At 36.3% G+C, this 20,173-nt stretch overlaps 2 pseudogenes; both read left to right on the top strand.

Moving 5' to 3' along the window:
• The first annotated feature begins 13,846 nt into the window (after positions 1-13,846).
• LOC127079209 (CDP-diacylglycerol--glycerol-3-phosphate 3-phosphatidyltransferase 1, chloroplastic-like) lies at positions 13,847-15,682 on the top strand (annotated as a pseudogene).
• Positions 15,683-16,036: 354 nt separating this feature from the next.
• LOC127079210 (phosphoenolpyruvate carboxylase 4-like) lies at positions 16,037-19,243 on the top strand (annotated as a pseudogene).
• Positions 19,244-20,173: the final 930 nt, after the last annotated feature.

Below are 20,173 nucleotides of genomic sequence, written 5' to 3' on the forward strand. Positions count from 1 at the left end.
CTAAGATCGGAAAAGTGGACATCAACTATGAGGTTGGGATGAAAAGTAGGCATCAACTCTGAGGTTGGGAATAACATGATAAACGTCAACTTTGAGGTTGGGAACGCTGAAGATAGATATCAACTTTGAGGCTGGAGATGAGAAAAATCAATTATAAGGTTAGACATAAAGAAGATAGACACCAACTTTAAGGTTATATATATAAAAGGTAGACATCAACTATGAGGTTGGAGAAACAAATGATCAGCGTCAACTCTAAGGTTGGGAGTAAGACAGATAGACATCAACCCTGAGGTTGGAGGTAAGAGATATTAACTCTGAGGTTAGACATAAGGACGATAGACATCAACTGTGAGGTTGAGGATAAAAGTAGACGACATCAACTCTTAGGCTGGGAATGAGAAACATACAACAACTCTGAGGACATAAATAAGAAAAAAGACAACAACTTTGAGGCTGGAAGTAAGGAAGGGGCAACAACTCTGAGGTTGGAAATAAGAGGGGACAATAACTTTGAGGCTGGAAATAAGAGAGGGATAACAACTTTAAGGTTGGAAATAAGAAAGGGAGAACAACTCTAAGGTTGGAAATAAGAAAAGGGAAACAACTCTGAGGCTGGAAACGAGAAAGATGGCAACAACTCTGAGGCTGGAAATAAGAAAGTGGCGACAACTCTGAGGCTGTAAATAAGAAAGGTTTACATCAACTCTGGAGTTGGGGTAAAGAAAACAAATATTAACTCTGAGGTTGGTGATCAATACATACGAGTATCAAAAAAAATAAACTCAAGCGAGTTATCAATACATACGAGTATTGAAAAAAGGATGAACACATACAAGTGTTGGAGAAAAGGAATATCAATATAGACGAGTATTGAAAAAAGTGATGGACACTGACAAGCGAAGGGATATCAATACATACGAGTATTGAAAAAAGAGATAGACACTGACGAGCGAAGGGATATCAATACAAACGATATTGAAAAAAAGTGATAGACACTGACGAGCGAAGGGATATCAATACATATGAGTATTGAAAAAAGTGATAGACACTAACAAGTAAATGGATATCAATACAGACGAGTATTGAAACAAAGTGATATACACTAACGAGTGCCTAACTTAAGTTTCTTGAATTTGAGGGATGCCAAACAAGTTGGTCTTTAGAAAGGGATGACAACAAAAATGGATATTTGAAAGGCTTTCCAGACACGAACTGGACTTTAAAGAAGGTTTTCCAAATAGGAATTGGACTTTAAAGGAATTTTGCCAATGGAACTGGACTTTGAAAAAGGTTTTCCATACTAGAACTGGACTTTAAAAGAGTTTTCCAAACAGGATCTGGGCTTTGGCATGCTATGTCAACTGGGCACTTTGTTGTAGGAACGAAAACCTCAGGGTGTCCCACATGCACAACAAAGGGGATGAAGTTTTCGAAATATGGCTACCCTTCCTGGGACTCACCAAACCTACATTAGGTATTTTGAAACAAATCAAAAGGCAAAGTCTTGACATAGACAACCCTTCTCGCGCAAAAGGCCACAAGTGGACTTATAAAAGGTAAGCCATGAGACGTGATTTTGTGCATAAGTCAATGGAATAAACTCACAAAAGGTAATTTGTCTAAATGAAATCTTCTCCATGCAAAAGTCAATGAGGGTTTTGCAATCAGCAAAATAAAGGGGAGACTCACAAAAGGCAAGCACTTGACGAAAGGTCACAAATACTCGTAAAAGTTCTAAAGATATTTCGCCAGGTGAAACCTAGGCTTTGAGAGAATTTTCCAGACAAGATCTGGGCTTTGATACGCTCTATCAGACGGGGGCTTTACAATAGGCACGAAAACCTCATATCGTCCCACCGATACAACGACAGGGACGAAGTTCTCGAAACAATGGCTACCCAAACCCCGAGACTCACCAAACCTACATCAAGCGTTTCAAAATGAAACTTGATGCAAAGTTCTAACAGGGGTACACTTCTCGTGCAAAAGACAACGAGGGGACATACAAAAGGTAAGCCATGAGACATGATTTCATGCATAAGGCAACAAAATAAACTCACAAAAGGCAAGGATATTGGCAAGAATCCAAAGGGACTCACAAAAGGTGAGTGAATGATGAAAGGCCAAAAGGTACTTGCAAAAGTCAAATGAAGTAGAGATATTTCGGGAAACCTTCCGGGAATACCACCCAAGAGTTTCATGATAATATTCTCAGTTGGAGAGGAAGAATGTCTCAAAAAAGGATTCTTTTATGCTTTCGAGAGAGACTTTCATGCAGTTATGCATCTTTGATTTTGTATGGCATAATGTTTCCATCTTGATAGAATATGCTACATGTTTCATGATGCAATGATATGGAATGAATGATTGCTCATGCAAGATGCTGATGCATGGTCAAGATTTTGGTTATGTATAATTATACATGGCTGGATGTATTTGGAAGGTTGAGAACTTAGGGTACCAATAACCATTGGGTTTATCAATCAAGATCAGGGTTCTCTGTTAAAAGGTTACGAGATGTGCTTAGCATGACTCCCTGACATTCATCTTGAACTTAGAAGTTTCTTGTGTACGATGGATCTTGCTCTGAACAACCTCAGAAGTATATAGGGGATCTTCCTTCCCTAGTCAGTCATGCCCCAATCTATTGGGTATCTGCATGGATTGCTTCAAGTCACGAGTTATGAAGCAATTCTGTGATAGAATGATCTCGACCTCACCTGCCCCAATGTCTTGGAAATGTACACCTCTGATTAAGCATTTTTGAGAGATTTACTTCTTGTGCTCTTGGGGTGGCCTGCCCTAGTATAATCCTTGAAGTAATTTTGCCTATGGATGGTTGATCTTTGAGGGAATTCCCCTGACTAACTGGTCTTGGAGAGATTTGTCGAATATCGACGTGATTACCTCAGATAGATTGAATCTTGTAGAGATTTCTTGACGTGATTACCTCAGATAGACTGAATCTTGTAGAGATTTCTCGACGTAATTTCCATAGATTGTCTAAATCATGAAGCGACTTATCTTTCTGGTCATCAGAGTCTTCATATATTCTGCCCCTTGATGGGATAAACTAAAGTGACTTTCCCCTGCTCAACAGAGTCCTCTGGCATTATGTTCTTTGATAATATCATCAAGTTCCTCAATTCAAGTTCATTACAGAAACTTTCTTGACGTCAAATGCTTACTTACAAGTAAAATATGTTCATTTTGGAAATGATAATGCCAATGTTATGTTTATGCTAGTTTTGATTCCAAGTTCGTTCACTGGAGTCATGACATATAGTGAATGAATCACTGATGAGAATGTCATATCGATACCAACATAAATGATAAGCAAAACATTAAGTAGTCCATTTTAACAATATCTTATTGACTGTAGTACGCTTTCAAAACAAACCCTGCTTCAATTAGGTCTTTTAAGGGTTGTAACGTGGCCTTGTTCACGGTTTCAGAAAGAAAGGATTTATGGCTCAAAATCTATTTTAACTCACCCATTCTCCTTAATGTTCTCAAGTCTTATGTTCAACTAGTTCGATACAAGCGAGGTGGAAGTGATAAACCAACAAGGTTTTTGGAGTGGCAGTCACCCATTTTTTGTTTGGTTTGTAGTCACATGAATTTGTTCTTGCTGAAGATTTTTCTTTTTGATTTGTCTCTTGCTTCTCTGTTTTTTTTATTTCCCTAATTTTTTGCTGGATTGATTCAGATTTGCAATCCATAGGGATGCCTTATTTTTTTCCTAAGTCACTCATTTTCGAGTTTTCAACTTAGTAGACTCTCTTTATTTTTCTTTTGATTTCTCGTTCCTTTTTCTTTGCTTGGAACAAATTGCGTGACATTTACTTGTTTGATTTGAAGGGGTTCTGACTGCCTCGTTCCTCTGCTGGTGAGGGACAATCGTTACAGATTTTTGGTTTCTGACCTCTTGTGAGGGATAAGGCATGATTGATCCTCTGATAGGAAACTCCTTTTTTGAAGTTTGAGCGCCTGGTAAAACTAACTGACGACTACCCTGCCCCGGGTTAAGATTGAGGGTTTTAATGTACAGAAAGAAACTCCTACTCCTTGGCTTAAAGGGTTGACTAGGAATCATCTTTCTTATACCTCCGGTGTTTGGGGATTTGAAACAATGCCTTATGTCATCAATAAGGTTTTATTCAAAAGCATATGTGTAGTGATTTCGTGTTTTTTTTCAATTTCTTCATTCTCCTTTTGATTTTGCTTAAACAAAAGTTTGACATCGATGAGTAAAATATGAGTGGACACGAATGGATTTATTCAAAACATACATATTCATTTCAATGTCATTATTATTAAAAAAACAAACGAGTTTTTACAAGTGAATGTTACAAATGACAAACAAGAAAATTACAAATGCAAATGATTGAATGACAAAATGATCATCAACATAATCAACCTTATTTCCATCCATAAAATGGAGTTTACTGCTTGCGGAAAGTGATATGGCAGCCCCAAGGATCTTTTTCATACTCTTACCACTGATACCTCTTCATATCTATCATGGCTTCCATTTGCAGTGGTCATATCCTCCCCCATAACAACTTGATTCTACTCCAACTGATCTATGAGTAGTTTCTAATTACCGCACGTGTTGTATGGATACGGGGAAGTCATCTTGGAAATAAAAGGTTTTGGAAAAAGGCCAAACAACAGTGAGTCTCTTAATTAGGTTTGATGAAATGCAATGATGCATGAATGCATGCAAAAAGGTTTTTTGTTCCCAAAGGAATGTGTATGCTGAATTAGTTTTATGATGTGATGAAATAACAAGCAACATCATAGATCCAAAGGCTTGCAGCATCTTCGACAATCTGATCATGAAGTTCATGGTAGGTTAAAGGTTTATTTTCCTGCAAGAAATAACCTTATCCCCTCCCAAGGTGAGTACTAAGACTTATGAAGATGCTTAGAATCATGGATCATGAGGCGAAAATATTGTTGTCGCCACAAGATAACTTGTGAGTCAATAATACCCTCAGGATGATCTATTCTAAGTGAGTTCACCCTCGACTTCAAAATCCATGGGTTTTCTAAAGGTCCTCAGATTCACAAACCCTTTATGGAAGAATGGCTGTCAGTGCAAAATGACATATATGCCAACGAAACTCCAAAAAGAATCTACTCTAAGTGGGATCTTTGTATATTCCCCCTAAGACAATGATGTCCGATGAGTCAATACGAAGCTCCCCATATCTTAGGTGTACTCTCTAAACCTGTGTATTGGGATTTTCACTCAAGCAACAAAATCTGACCCACAGGAGCACGACACACACACACACACACACACACACACACACACACACATATATATATATATATATATATATATATATATATATATATATATATATATATATATATGGTGCTCTTGTGGGTCAGATTCTGCTGCTTGAGTGAAAAGCCCAATACACAGGTTTAGTACGGAGACAAGCATCTAAACCTTGGCTAATAACGACCAATAATCTGAATACTTGGGAGTTGAGAGGACAGTTGCATCCTAACCACTCTTTTCCATCCAAAAGAAGTTTTAATTTTTTAAATGATTTGGCAAGTTTAATCGTTGGTACTTAGAGGGAGACAAGTATCTAACCCTTGGCTAAGTACGACCAACAATCAGAATACTCACGAGTTGAGAGGACAATGGCATCATAACCACTCTTTTTCTCTGTCAGAGCACCAGATTAAACTTGTTTTATTGTTATATATTTTGAGAAGGAAGTCAAGCATCGAGCCACAAGCTAGGTACGACCGATAACCCAAGTACTTGAATGTTGTGTACAAGTACGTACACCCTATTTTTGCATTCCACTTTATTAAGAAATTGATTTTGAAAAGGCACTTGACATTGGATCAAGTGTTTGAAATTTATTGTGAAAAAGTGTGTGTGAAGAATGGAGATAGGAGATAAAATAAGATGTGTTGAATGGAACAGTGAGAATGGATGAGATACTTGACGTTGGATTAAGCACTCCTGTTGCTATGAAGTGAGCTCGATTTGGAAAATATTTTATGTTGGATCAAGTGTGTTTTTTGTATTTTGAAAGATTTCTTTTTATCATATGGTTTTATCTTTTTAGTTAGCATGCATGGAAATCTATAAAAGAATGTAAATCCTAAGCTATTACACTCACATGAGATGTGGGGACATGTGACCCACAATGGGGGGATGGTACCAAAAAATTCAAAAGATAAGAATGGAAACCAAACAAGTTACAATCCAAGTAACATGCCTAAAACAATCAAGTGACATATAAGCAAAAGTCAAATATAAGAGAGGTAACTTGGATCCTAACTTGAAGTCAAAATGGTAATGTAAACATACAAACAAGTGGAGTTAGTATGGAATAAAGGAAGTGAAAACAATGCATCAAATGTAAACATGTTCAATGACACTTATCAATTTAAATGAAAATGGATCAATATGGACAATTAATAAAAGACTAATCACATGATCATGGAAAATGAAATGACATACACAAGGAATACACCATACAAATTAAAATGGTATTTTCAATTTACAAGATAATCATAAACTAATGAATCAATTAAATGGACAATTAAAATGAGTATTAAATCTAATGATCAAAAATCAATCTAACATGAATTATAAATCATGATCTCGAATTAACCAAAGAAAAATTAACAATCTAAATCACACTTAAATCTAATCTACATATTAACATGATAATCACAATGCAATGACAAATTGAATGGAAATTAACCAAGTGGATAAAATCATGATAAAATAAATATCTAACCATATTATGCAATCATGAACTAGATAAAAAATAATTAACCAAACCTAATGGAAAATTATACTACTCATGGCATGATTAAACTAAAATTGAATCAAATTCTGAAGAAAATCAAAACCAAATCAATATGATTAAACCTAATTAATCAATTAAATTATATTATCCAAATATTTCTAATGGCAATCCTAATTATCTAAGTACGTACACCCCAAATAAAAGTTAGTTCTTTATGAAAAAACAATTACAAATTAGTTAGTGAGGAGTGAAAGGGATAATGAAGTTAGTTTAGGTGAATGTAGTTAGTTGGTGGAAACAGTTAGGAAAGAAATCGGTTGTGGTAGTTACAAGTGGTTAGAGGTTAGTAGAGAAAATAAGAAATAGTAAGAGGGTTTGACAAAGCATGTGAATTCTGAGTTTTTCTATTTTGCCGGTTGCTTTGGCTTGGACACGGTTATGAAGCACACTGGATTGCTTAAAATTGGCTTAGTTTTGGAATGTAGGATTTAGACATGGAATGCTTGATAAAGTTGTTTTGGATTGTTATTGCAGTGCATTGGCTATGTTGTAATGGCGTGTGTAATATGGAAATGCTTGTGTAATATTGAAATGGAATGTAATTCGAATGCTTGAATTGTAATGAATGGTTATACGGTTGACTGTATGGAATTTGAACAATGTATGGTTATGTAATTGGAATATTGAATGAATAGAATCTGCTTATGTATGAAAATGTTGAATTTGGTTTAAATGGAAATGAAAATGTATTTGGAAATTGAATGGATTTTTGAAATGGATGAAATTTGATTTAAATGGAATATGTGGAAAAGAGTTGAAATATGATGGTTAAAAATGGGAAATATTCACGTAGGTCCAATTGTTGGTCCATTTCTGGTCCGACATAGAAACAGGCCAAGAAATGGACCTAGCCTCTTAGGTATTGAAAAACATCGGAACATGCATTTTAATGATGAAACATGATGAAATAAATAGAAATAAGTCTTAGGGGGTAAAAGGGGGGTCAGTTAACTAAAAAGCCAGCAGTTGATCAAAAGTTAACTGTAACAAAATTGGCCAAAAAATGGAATCTTTGCAATGAACATGAATACTTGTGATGAAAAGAACATGATAGGAGTGGAATTGGGTATCCAAATTAACCTTGAATTAAATGAAATGAACTACTATGAACTGAAATGACGGTGGACTTGATAGACTGTAATGAATTGATAAGATGAATGGAAATGAACTTGACTAGATAACACAATGTCCTTAAGCCAAATGAAATATGCCATGCTACTAGACTTGAAATCAAATCAAGCAAAACTAACCATATGATATTTAGCCAAGCTACAAACTGTAACACCTTGAATGAATGCCCCTTGATCAAATCATGAGGATCATGGACAAGTGGACCTCAGATGAATTGTTTAACAAACCAATGAACCTCCATGAATGACCAGATGAATCAGATGAACCAGAAACTTGAATGCACCCATAAATGAAATGATAAGGACACAACTGGAAATTAGGGTTTTAGGGACTGAATGACCATGATGATATTTGTAAGATGATACCAATGGATTAGGATTTCTCCTATGCTTTATGATGTATACCTACAAGATGAAGAGTTCCAATACAAGCATGGTCATCACAATGAACCTTAGTTTGAAGACTAAATCTCTCTTCCATGATTTGTGTGATCAAGGCCCTTGAATCTTTGATCTTCAGTTTTTCAATGCAGATGAATGTACCATGATGTCATGGATATGTAGATGGAATCCTAAACCAAAATGTTAGGTAGAAATGAAAAGGGGGTGGAAATTTTGGGGTATGACACCTATAAGTGAGTCGTAATGCATTTTGGCTTAAAAAATGTTGGTGTGACGTACCAGAGGGTAATAAACTCGATCTTTCATGATTTTATAGAAAGATTTATGCAGGTGCATATCGATGACATAGTCATAAAGTATGCATTAAGAGGGGGTCATCTAGATCACCTTCAACGGTCATTCGAGAGAATGAGGAAGCATGGTTTAAATATGAATTCTCTGAAGTGTGCTTTTTGTGTGCAGGCAGGTGACTTCCTTGGTTTTGTGGTCCATAAAAAGGGAATCAAGATTAACCAAAAACTTGACCAAGGCCATCATGGAGGTGAATCCATCTTTGAATGTCAAATAATTGTAATCCTTGCTAGGCAAGATAAATTTCTTGTGAAGGTTTATCTCGAATCTGAGTGGAAAAACTCAAGCTTTCTCACCGTTTCTCCAGTTGAAGAAGGAGAAATTTGAGTGGCAACTATAGCATCAGGTAACGTTCGGAAGGATCAGGGAGTACCTGGCGCGACCTCCATTTTTGTCACCCCCTTATAGAAATAGATGTATGATATTGTACATATCTATATCGAACTTGACGATAGAAAGTATGTTAGCGCAAGAGGATGATAAAGGAGTCGAGAAATCCATTTATTACCTTAGTCGAGTCTTAAACGATGCAAAAACTAGGTATAACACTATAGAAAAGTTGTGCCTTTGCTTATACTTATCTTGCATGAAACTGAAGCATTATATAAAGCCTGTCGACATTTACGTTTTTTCCCATTTTGATGTTATTAAACATATGTTATCTAAACCAATCCTACATAGTCGAATTGGTAAACCGGCACTTGCATTGACAGAATATTCCCTAACATACATGCCTCTAAAGGCAACGAATGGGAAGGTGGTCACCGACTTTATCATTGATCATACGATAGTCGAAGAACCTTAAAACTATCTAGAATTAGAACCTTGGAGGTTGTACTTTGACGGTTCTAGTCATTAGAATGGAAATGGTATCAGAGTCCTAATAATTTCGACCAAAAGAATTCCTACTAAGTTCAAGTATAAAATTGATCACTTCTGCTTTAGGGGTAAAAGGCTTTAACCATTGGGGAAATCAGTATTCAACAAATACATGCACTTGAGTTATTGTGTGACTTAGGAATTTATTCCTTAATCATTTAAGCATTTATTTGACGTTGTAGGAATAGACCACTAGGTCATATACTTCCCTATTTGTCACGACATAACTCATCAGATAAACAATTTAGTTGAAACTCATTAAATACACCTTAACTCAACATGTTCTCCTATTTGTTAAAGCTTCAGACTTATCTTCCCCAATCTTAAACCTAAACATGTGATAACTTCATTTATTATTAATTTTTGCTCATGACTATTCAAAAGTTTTAAATTAGAAATCAACTTAAGTTAATATAATTTGTGTGGGACGATACTCTTTTTTATCGCTTGTTGCACCTAGATTGTGTATACTCGCACGTAAGAGATTACAATAACCAATATATATATATATATATATATATATATATATATATATATATATATTTAAAACAGACAACAAATTCCCAAGAAGACAAAGAGAGGAGAAACTAGGGTAAAAGAAGCTCCTTGTCAAGCCATTGCGATAAAAAAAAAGATGCTCAAATATAGGAAAAAAACACATATAGGTATTAGGCCAACCAAACCATCTTAGAAGAAAAAAGAAAGCAATGAAAGATAATAGCAGTTAGAAAGTAAAAAATAAGGTTTGATCGAAGCCTCTAGGAACCACTATCAATAGAAGAAGAAAAACACTATAAAGCATGAAGAACACTTCGTCAAAGAATTTTGTCGAAGACTCTGAAACCGCTATTGACTTACACCTAAAATAGGGTTACCAGGACAATCAGATGGAGCATAAGAGGTAGTTGTAAATCTATCTAGAAACCTTTTTTTAAAAAACTTAAATGCTCCCATTTTCCACCTTGTCCATTTAAATAAACATACCTATAAAGACAACATTATTCTGAGACTTCCAAAGTGACCATACTATTAAGTTTCAAATCATGAAGATGACACCTCTAATTCTAGATACCTCAAGTGTGACAAAAACATGTGTGGCTGATCCTTGGTATAAGAATCAAGTGTGAGAGAAATGAGAGGAAATTGTATATGTCACAAGAACACTATATTTAAAGAGTGTTGCATACATTTTAGGTGGAAAACTCTAAGCTAGTAAGAACTCCTCTTATTACTCATTTTTAATTTAGTTCTGAATAAATTCCTTATAGTGAAGATTTGAAAATAGACATGGAACATGTTCCTTATGCATTTGTTATAGATTGTTTAATGTATGAAATGGTTTATGAAATTTTGTTTTAGATGTGAGAACCTATTTTGCTAGGGAAATCAACTCCGATATGGCTGGGGACATCGATTCCATAAAGTCTACTTCAAGCTACATAAATAAATTTGAAGTGGGAGTTATGGCTTGGAAATCTAGGTTGCAATAATGTGTAAAGTTATCTACTACAGATGAAGAGTTCATTGTCATTACTAAGGCATGCAAAGTGTTGTTATGGTTGAATAAATTCTTGCAAAAGCTTGATTTTTTTCAATAAAAAAATGTGTTATTTCTTGATAGTCAAAGTGTTATTCACCTTGGTAAGAATTAACAGTAGGTCCAAACACATTCATGTGAAGTATCATTAGATACATGTTGTTTTGGATGCTAAGTTATTATAGTTAGTTAAAGTTCGTACTGATGATAATGGTCCCGATATGATGACTAAAGTGATTCAAAGATGGAAGTTTGAAACTTGTTGTGATATCGTCAGTTTATATATTACCTTCATGTAGTTGTGATGTGGAGATATGTTTGGTATTGGGATCCTTGTTGTTTAGATACAAGTATGACTTGGTAGTTCCACATTCCTTGGAAAAATGGAGGTTGATCACTTTATAACTAAAAGGACCCATATACACAATGCCTTAAGGTTTTGAGTGAATATGTGGTGTCTCTATCACTCAGGGTTACTCTTGACCCAACGTGAATGTTGCTCCTTGTAACCCATCAGTGGTATCAAAGTCGATGGTTCGAGTAAAGGACTATATCCTTGTAACGAAAGTTTTCCTGGAATAGTGGTGTGTCATGTTGAAGTGACTGTAACATGGTATGGGTATCAACAGCGATACAATTGTATGTGGATGAAAGTATTTTCGCTTGAGGGATGCATAATGGACGGACTCACACTTAAGGGGGAGACTATTGAGATACAAGTGTGAGTTAGAAGTACCACATTGGTTAAAAAAATATGGTTTGAGCGCTTTAGAAGTGAGAGGACCCATATATATCCAGTGCCTTAAGGTTTTTTGATGAATAAATTATGTCTCTCTCACTTGTGGTTACTCGTGACCCAATGTGGATGCTCCTCCTCGTGACCCATCACCTGCCTATGTGAAGAAAGGCTCAATGTTATCTCAATTTTGTCTCATGTATATTAAGGTAAGATGGTCATTTTATGGTCAGAATATAGAGAGAAAAGAAATGACAAATAAAGCCATTAGTGAGAAAACTCATTCTTGCTTTTCTCAAACTAGATCAAGAAAAAGGTGATTTTGGGTTCACTAACCATTGGATCAAGCTATATTTTGGACAATGATTTGTGATATATACTGTTACACTTTCATTATTCAAATCGTTGAAAAAATATTTGAACTGAGAGATATCATGTTAGCACTACATTGGGTTTTTTTAAGGATTTTTTGTCTTGTCATTCTCAAATTATAAACATTTGTGCTATGTTGTTTTCAGTGGTTGTTAGAACTATTTGATACTCTCTTATAAATTCATTTAATCATAATAGAATTATTTATTTGATGTGTATGACCATTGGGTTTTCCCTTGTTTTAAGGAGTTTTCTACGTTAAACATTTGGTGTTCTTTATTCACTTTCAAATATTATTGTTGTTACACCAGATTGGTGTCATTTTAATAGCCAACATGTGGAGCATGATGTCATGATATTGTGTGAGACATTTTGTCTCTATGAGATCAAACCAAGATGCAACATGTGGAGCAGGATATTCCACAGAGTGTAATACATTTTGTCTCGTTCAGAATCCAGTTAACGCTGAGTAAATCTCACGCCTGTTGAAAATTTGTTTCCATTCTTGTTCATTCTAATTTAATTGGCTTGTTCTCTTTGAGGAATATGGAAGATTTTCCCCAAAAGATAAAATTTTCAAGAATTAAAGAGAACAAATCTGAATGTTAAAGATTTATCATATCAAAGATTGCAAATCAACTTAATGAAGAATAATTTCTTGCGCCTTAGGATTTACTTCAGCCGCACGAAATGATACAAACCCTAATGGGCCTTCAAGTTTTATTATTTTAATATTTAAGGAAGAGCTCTCCATGTAAATATTAAGACCTTTATAAAACAAGCAAAGAGTTTTTTAGTTGTATTGAGTCTTTTGTTTTGATTTTAGTTTTATGTTGTTAATTTCTATTTGCTTGTCACATTCCTATATAGAAGAATAAAGTTTTTTTTGTTGCAATTGGTTTAATCATTCATAAAATATTGTAATTGTCCAAACACTTGGGAGTGTGCTTGAGATAAAGTGAGAGGGGTCTCATATTCAGGGGGAGTCCTAAATAAGAATTCACTAGTAGTACTAAGAAAAAAGGCTTTGAACTAGATGAGTTCAACTAAGACCAACTTTCATTCTTGGGTTAACGCCCTCCAGACTTAGGTGACTTTGCACCGAACTCGGTTAAAAATTCTTTGTGTCCTTTTACTTTTATTCACATTTTACTTGTTATTGCATTAATCGTGTTATGCACATTATCCCAGCCATTGTGTCTCAAATCTTTCCATTAGACGAATATAATTTCAATTGGCATAAGATCATGCACCATGCCACTACGCCAAAAAGGTTTTTTAACAGCGCATCTTAGACAGCGCTTTTAAAAGAAAGCGCTGTCTAAGGTTAAGATAAAAATAAAACACGGAAAATATTCTAAAAAAATAATGAAAGCGCTGTCTAAGGGGGGGTCTTAGACAGCGCTTTTAGAAAGCGCTGTCTAAGATCCCCCCTTAGACAGCGCTTTTAGAAAGCGCTTTTAAATATAGACCTTAGTCAGCGCTTTTGAGAAAGCGCTGTTTAAAGTCTTTCAGTTTAAACCACATTTTATTTTCTCTTTCTCTCTTTTGTATTTGTATTAAAACAAACAATTTGTTTTCAACCGCCGCCACCGCCGCCGTCAAACCCCTCTTCCTCTCATTCTCAAACTCCTTCACCTCCAGAAACTTCCACCAACACAAACGCTTCAGATACACCTCCTCCGCAACTAAATTCCCAATTTCCAATAAACCCCCTCTTTCTCCGCCAATTTGGGGCTTTCTGGAAAAGCCCTAGTTTCTACCGTTCCACCACAGCCAGAACCAGAACAAGAACAAGAACAACCACAATCTTCCAAATTGCTCACTCTACCCACCGTTCTCACTCTTGGCCGTGTCGCCGCCGTGCCGCTTCTTGTTGCCAGTAAGTGTTTCCCCTATTCCGCTCACTGCAACATTTTCATTTTCAATTTTATCTATTTTTGTATATAATTGTGTTCTGTGTAGCTTTCTATTTGGATGGTTGGCAAGGAACAGTAGCTACTACCACAATCTTCATTGCTGCTTCTGTTACAGATTGGCTTGATGGTTACATTGCTCGCAAGGTTATTCAATTCATTTCAAACACCACTAACTAACCCTATATTTTTCTTCTATCACTTTTTTCTTTTACTAAATTTGTTGCTTGCAATGCAGATGAATTTAAAATCTTCATTTGGTGCATTCTTAGATCCTGTAGCTGATAAGGTATTTCTTCCAATTCTTAACTTTTGATGCAATTGCAATTGCATACCGAAAGGCACATGTTAATGAATCTAAAAGTAGAAAATTTGTATTGAAACTAATAATGTTAAACATGCATGTGTTCTACTCAATGCAGCTTATGGTTGCTGCCACATTGGTTTTATTATGTACTAGACCTTTGGATGTTGGTTTGTTTGCACAAGCACCCTGGTTACTACCTATACCTGCCATTGCCATCATTGGCAGAGAGGTAATGAATGCTTATCTGACTTCTAATGCATGCTTTACTAATAAGCTCTTCTTTACATCACTGGGAACTGTGTGAGGGTCCTTCTTCATGTATCACTAAATTCATGCATCTTAATTGTTTTGTATTATTATATTTCTTTATTTTGTTCCATTTTTCATATTTTGTTCTTTGATGTTTTGTTTGTAACGTGTTTATGTGTACTAATGAATGAACTCTTACTACACCAACTTACCTTTACAATTAAACTGGTGTTCACTGTAACAGTCAAAGAATAAGAATTACTAATGATGTTATTTTTCATACTACTGAGTGAACTGGGCCGAAGCCAAGGTGGGTTAGATAATCAGTGTGTGTGTGGGAATGGAGATTTTTCAAGCATTTGATGATCTATTGTTTTAATCTACGGTGCTCTGGGAGCGAAATCTCTGATAGTTTAATTAGGGGTGACATTTTGTTTCCATCTTGTGTATATACCTGTAATTGTATTTTGCTTTGGCATGTTGGTGATGCATAATTAGTATATAATTACCCAAAAGCTTAATTCTCTGACTCACTGAGATCCATATTTATATGGTAAATTAGCCATACTCGTGTATTTTCATTATGCTTTTGAGACATCATACTTTGCCCTGATTTACTGGTTTTGCATTAGTGACCAAATCAGATACCTTATAATTTTTTATTCATGTTATAGATTACCATGTCTGCTGTCAGGGAATGGGCTGCTTCCCAGGATAGTAAGCTTTTAGAGGTCTGTTTCATCTTCTGTACACTTGAAATTGAATTAACTAGCTGGTATTAGCACAAAGTTATGAGCTTATATCATGAAACTTGGTATAATAGGCCGTTGCTGTTAATAACTTGGGGAAGTGGAAAACAGCCACACAGATGACTGCGTTAGCCATCCTCCTCGCCACCCGGGACTCGAGGTATAAGTTTAATTTGTATTAGATTAGAGATTCTATGAAAAGAAAAATTATGTGAAAAAACTCATTCCTTAAACGCACGGGCTTATACTTCAGTTATCTTTTATCTAATAACTTGCTCTAAACTACAAGTGCGTAATGCTTAGTCTTGTTTTCAGCTGTCATCAACTGATGGGATTTTCTGTATTTTCTCGAGTATCAAGGTTTTCTAGTTCACGTGAAAAGAAAAATAACAACTTGGCATATAATAACATTTTTTTTTATCTTCCAAGGTTTGAATATAGTGGAGCAATCACTCTGGAAAGTTGTTCCTCATTATTTGCGTCGAGTCAGCAATGCTTTAAAGAAGGTCTATCATTTTTACTTCATGGTCAATTAGCTGCATTTAAATAAAATGACAGAATCCCAAACAGGAAAGTCCGGTTTTCAGAAGCTTTTAGAGCCACAACTTCCTCAACTTCCTGGAATTGCTCCTTATAGAGTTGTCTTGGGAAATGTAAAGGATAAGGTATTGCTTCAGATTGATTCCGGTGATGAGTACTTGAAATCACATATTTTCGGTTTTGATATAGCAACTCGCAATTTGAGTTTAAAATCACCATTCAAATAAATGCATTAAATTTGTGTGTTCAGCTTGAGAGGAGCCGTAGACGGTTAGAACTTCTTCTTGAGGATGTTGCATGTGACTACGATCCTTTGGATTATTATGAAACTACTGACCAGCTTTTGGAACCTCTGCTTCTCTGCTATGAATCTCTGGTACTCTTTCTCATTCCCTCTTTTTCCTGAATGGTTTGTCCACACTCCACAATTGCTATTTAACCTTCCGTGTCTTCAGCAATCATACGGATCCGGGGTGCTAGCTGATGGTCGACTTGCTGATCTCATTCGTAGAGTTGCTACCTTTGGAATGGTTCTAATGAAGCTTGACTTGCGCCAGGTCTGATTTGTATTTGATTTTTATCATTTCTGTAGTAATCAACTATGTTCTGAAACGATCTGTATTACAGGAATCAGGGAGACATGCTGACACGCTTGATGCAATCACAACGTATTTGGATATGGGTACTTACAGTGAATGGGATGAAGAAAAGAAATTAGATTTCTTAACCAGAGAGCTGAAAGGGAAGAGGCCACTAGTTCTTGTCAGTATAGAGGTGAGACAGTTAAGAGTTTTCACTTTTTATACAATGTACCGAGTCTTGACCAGTTATATTACCACCATTGTGATATTTCTAATTTACCGAGGCCTGTGATCTATTCAAAGTTCTTGCTATTTCTGATTGGTATCTTGATTTTTTTAGGTCCCGGCTGATGTTAAAGAAGTCTTGGATACATTCCAAATTGCTGCTGAACTAGGGAGTGATTCACTTGGAGCTTATGTGATCTCTATGGCCTCAAGTGTATGACTAATTGCTTATGGCTACAACTTGTGCTAAATCATTAATCAATCCTCAGATCCTTCATTTTTCTATCTAATTATTAATGAAATTTTATCTTTCAATTTGTGTGATCGAAATGGTGCTTTAGATGAAAAATTACTTGTCTATTATGTTTGTTTTGTGAATATTTGAATCTTATGACGTGTTTACAACAGGTTGCGGGTTGTCCCTCTATTTGAAACCGTGAAGGACCTAAGAGAAGCTGGTTCAGTTATCCGGAAACTTTTATCAATAGACTGGTACCACGAACACGTCATTAAGAATCACAACGGTCATCAAGAGGTACCTTTTTAATCCGAGGTGTATTTGATTTTATGTTACAGTTATCATGTGAAATTCATTTGATAGTGTTGTAAATTTGTATATGCAGGTTATGGTTGGATATTCTGATTCTGGTAAAGATGCTGGACGCTTCACTGCTGCATGGGAACTTTACAAAGCTCAGGAGGATGTTGTTGCTGCTTGCAATGATTACGGTATTAAAGTTACACTGTTCCATGGCCGTGGAGGCAGTATTGGCCGGGGTGGTGGCCCTACATATCTGGCTATTCAATCCCAGCCACCCGGATCTGTGATGGTAGGTTATACATTTAGCTTTATCATTGTTAATTTTTTTCTTTCTAAAAATGTTCTGCTTGATGCGAAGGTTAAGAGGGGACGCGGTTGTAAAATTTTCCCATGGTGCATTGCAGGGCACACTTCGGTCTATTGAGCAGGGAGAAATGGTAGAGGCCAAGTTTGGGTTACCACAGATAGCTGTTAGACAACTTGAAATATACACAACCGCAGTACTACTCGCAACTCTTCGTCCGCCTCTCCCACCAAGTTGTGGTTGGATTCATAGAATCTGACTACGATTGGAGTTTTGGACATTTGAAAGTCGTGGAGCGTTGGTGTATGCTAAGGACAAGTTTCAAGTGGATTTTTATTGTTGTACTTGAATTCCAAGTGTTTTGAATTAGGATTGTAATGTGAGTGTGGGAAATGAATGTATGAATTGGGCTAAAGTCGTAATGTTGTAATTGTAGTGGTGATTTTGTATGTATGGAAATGGTGGAATGAATTTAGTTTAATGAAAATGTAACGAATATATTTAGAAATTGAATGGTTGTAAAAAGCGCTGTCTAAGGGGGGATTAGAAAGCGCTTTAGGCAAAAGCGCTGTCTAAGGGGGGGGGGGGGGGGGGGGGGCTTAGACAGCGCTTTTTGAAAAGCGCTGTCTAAGGTATACCTAAAAAAATTAAAATAGGAGGGTCTTAGAAAGCGCTTTTGGCCAAAGCGCTGTCTAAGGGGGGGGGGGGGGGGGGGGCTTAGACAGCGCTTTTTGAAAAGCGCTGTCTAAGGTATACCTAAAAAAATTAAAATAGGAGGGTCTTAGAAAGCGCTTTTGGCCAAAGCGCTGTCTAAGGGGGGGCTTAGACAGCGCTTTTAAGATTTAAAAAAGCGCTGTCTAAACCTTTAGCAACGGAGGTTTAGACAGCGCTTTAAAGCGCTGTCTAAGGCTAAAAAAAGCGTTGTCTAAGGTCTTGTTTGTTGTAGTGATGTTCTAGTTGGGTGAGCTCCAGGGGATCTACACACTATGTTTAAAATGGACAATGCTAAAGAAGGAGGATTTGTAAACCAAAAACCTATCTTAGATGGCACAAGCTATGATTATGGAATTACTGCATGATTTCATTCCTCAAATTTATGGACAACAAAAATTTGAAGGCATTCATCAAAGGATTGACACCTTCAATGATTACTACATAGGATGGCACACAATCCCTAAAGCTAGAAGATGACTGGTCTAAAGATAAAATTAAGAGTCACATGGAAATTCTCGAGCTCTCAACGCCATATTCAACGGAGTTAACAAATATACATTTAGACTCATCAACACATGTTCCATTGCCAAAGAAACTTGAGAGACACTCAACACTTCTCATGAAGGCACCTCTAAAGTTTCTATGTCAAGACTCCAACTTCTCACTACCAAAATTTCTGCAGGATTGTGATCCGCTGAAACTCATTAACCATGTGCAGAAGATTAATGGCTTGTATCATCCTACTGATGAGTGGTTTCAGGCTGCTTTACAGCTATCTGGGATGAAGGACTTGTACAAGACTGATTATGTTATGATAAACCACATGATTCTTAATGAATTTATAGAGAGATGACATACTGAGACCTCATCATTTCATCAACCACTTGGTGAGATGTCTATCATACTCGATGATGTGTTGTGTCTGTTGCATCTTCTGATTAGGGGGGAGCTTTTAGATCATGGGAGGATTAGCAAAGATGGGGCACTTAAGTTGATGGTAGACTATCTGGGAGTTGACCCAGACTCTTCCTTGAGGGAGTTTGAAAAAACCAGAGGGGCTCATGCTATGTTTGGATTCTTGGAGAAGGTATATACATATTAGCTAGTTAGAGAAAAGTAAGTTGTAGGTGATAAGGAACAGGTAGGGAAGCATATATCGTGTGTTATGAGAGCATACATATTATATTTGGTTGGCATTGTCATTTTTATGGACAAGAGTGCCACTTATGTGGATGTCCTCTACCTACGATACTTTGAGGACTTTTAGCGGATCCATGAGTACAACTGGGGGGCGCTTGTTTGGTCTACTTGTACTCTAATTTATCCGAGAGCTATAGGTGGAAGTAGAGGAAAGTGACAGATAACATCACACTTTTTACGGTAATATATATTGGTCTCTTAGTGTTTATGTGTCATTTTCATTACATTTTTGCAACGCCCTTACTAATGATTTATGTGTTCTAACACTTTTCAGGCTTGGATCCTCCAGTACTTCCCACGCATCTCTGGCTAGTTGTGTGTACCGACCTATATTGAGGATATTTTGCGTGCTTCTACATTTTCACCACTTAGAGGGAACATGACAACATAGTTGTTTTGAGTGAATCTTGACTGTTTATAGTAGAGGATATACATTTTAACATCTATGTCGATCATCGTGAGATGCTACCGTTTGACGACATAATCTTATACTCGAGATGGTTAGCTTACAATTCACGTCTGACATTTCCTCATATTCTTGAGCATGTCATATGGAAGTTCGGCTACACCCTGAATATTCCTA

The sequence above is a fragment of the Lathyrus oleraceus genome, chromosome 5 (assembly GCF_024323335.1).
Source record: "Lathyrus oleraceus cultivar Zhongwan6 chromosome 5, CAAS_Psat_ZW6_1.0, whole genome shotgun sequence".
Classification (NCBI taxonomy): Eukaryota; Viridiplantae; Streptophyta; class Magnoliopsida; order Fabales; family Fabaceae; genus Lathyrus; species Lathyrus oleraceus.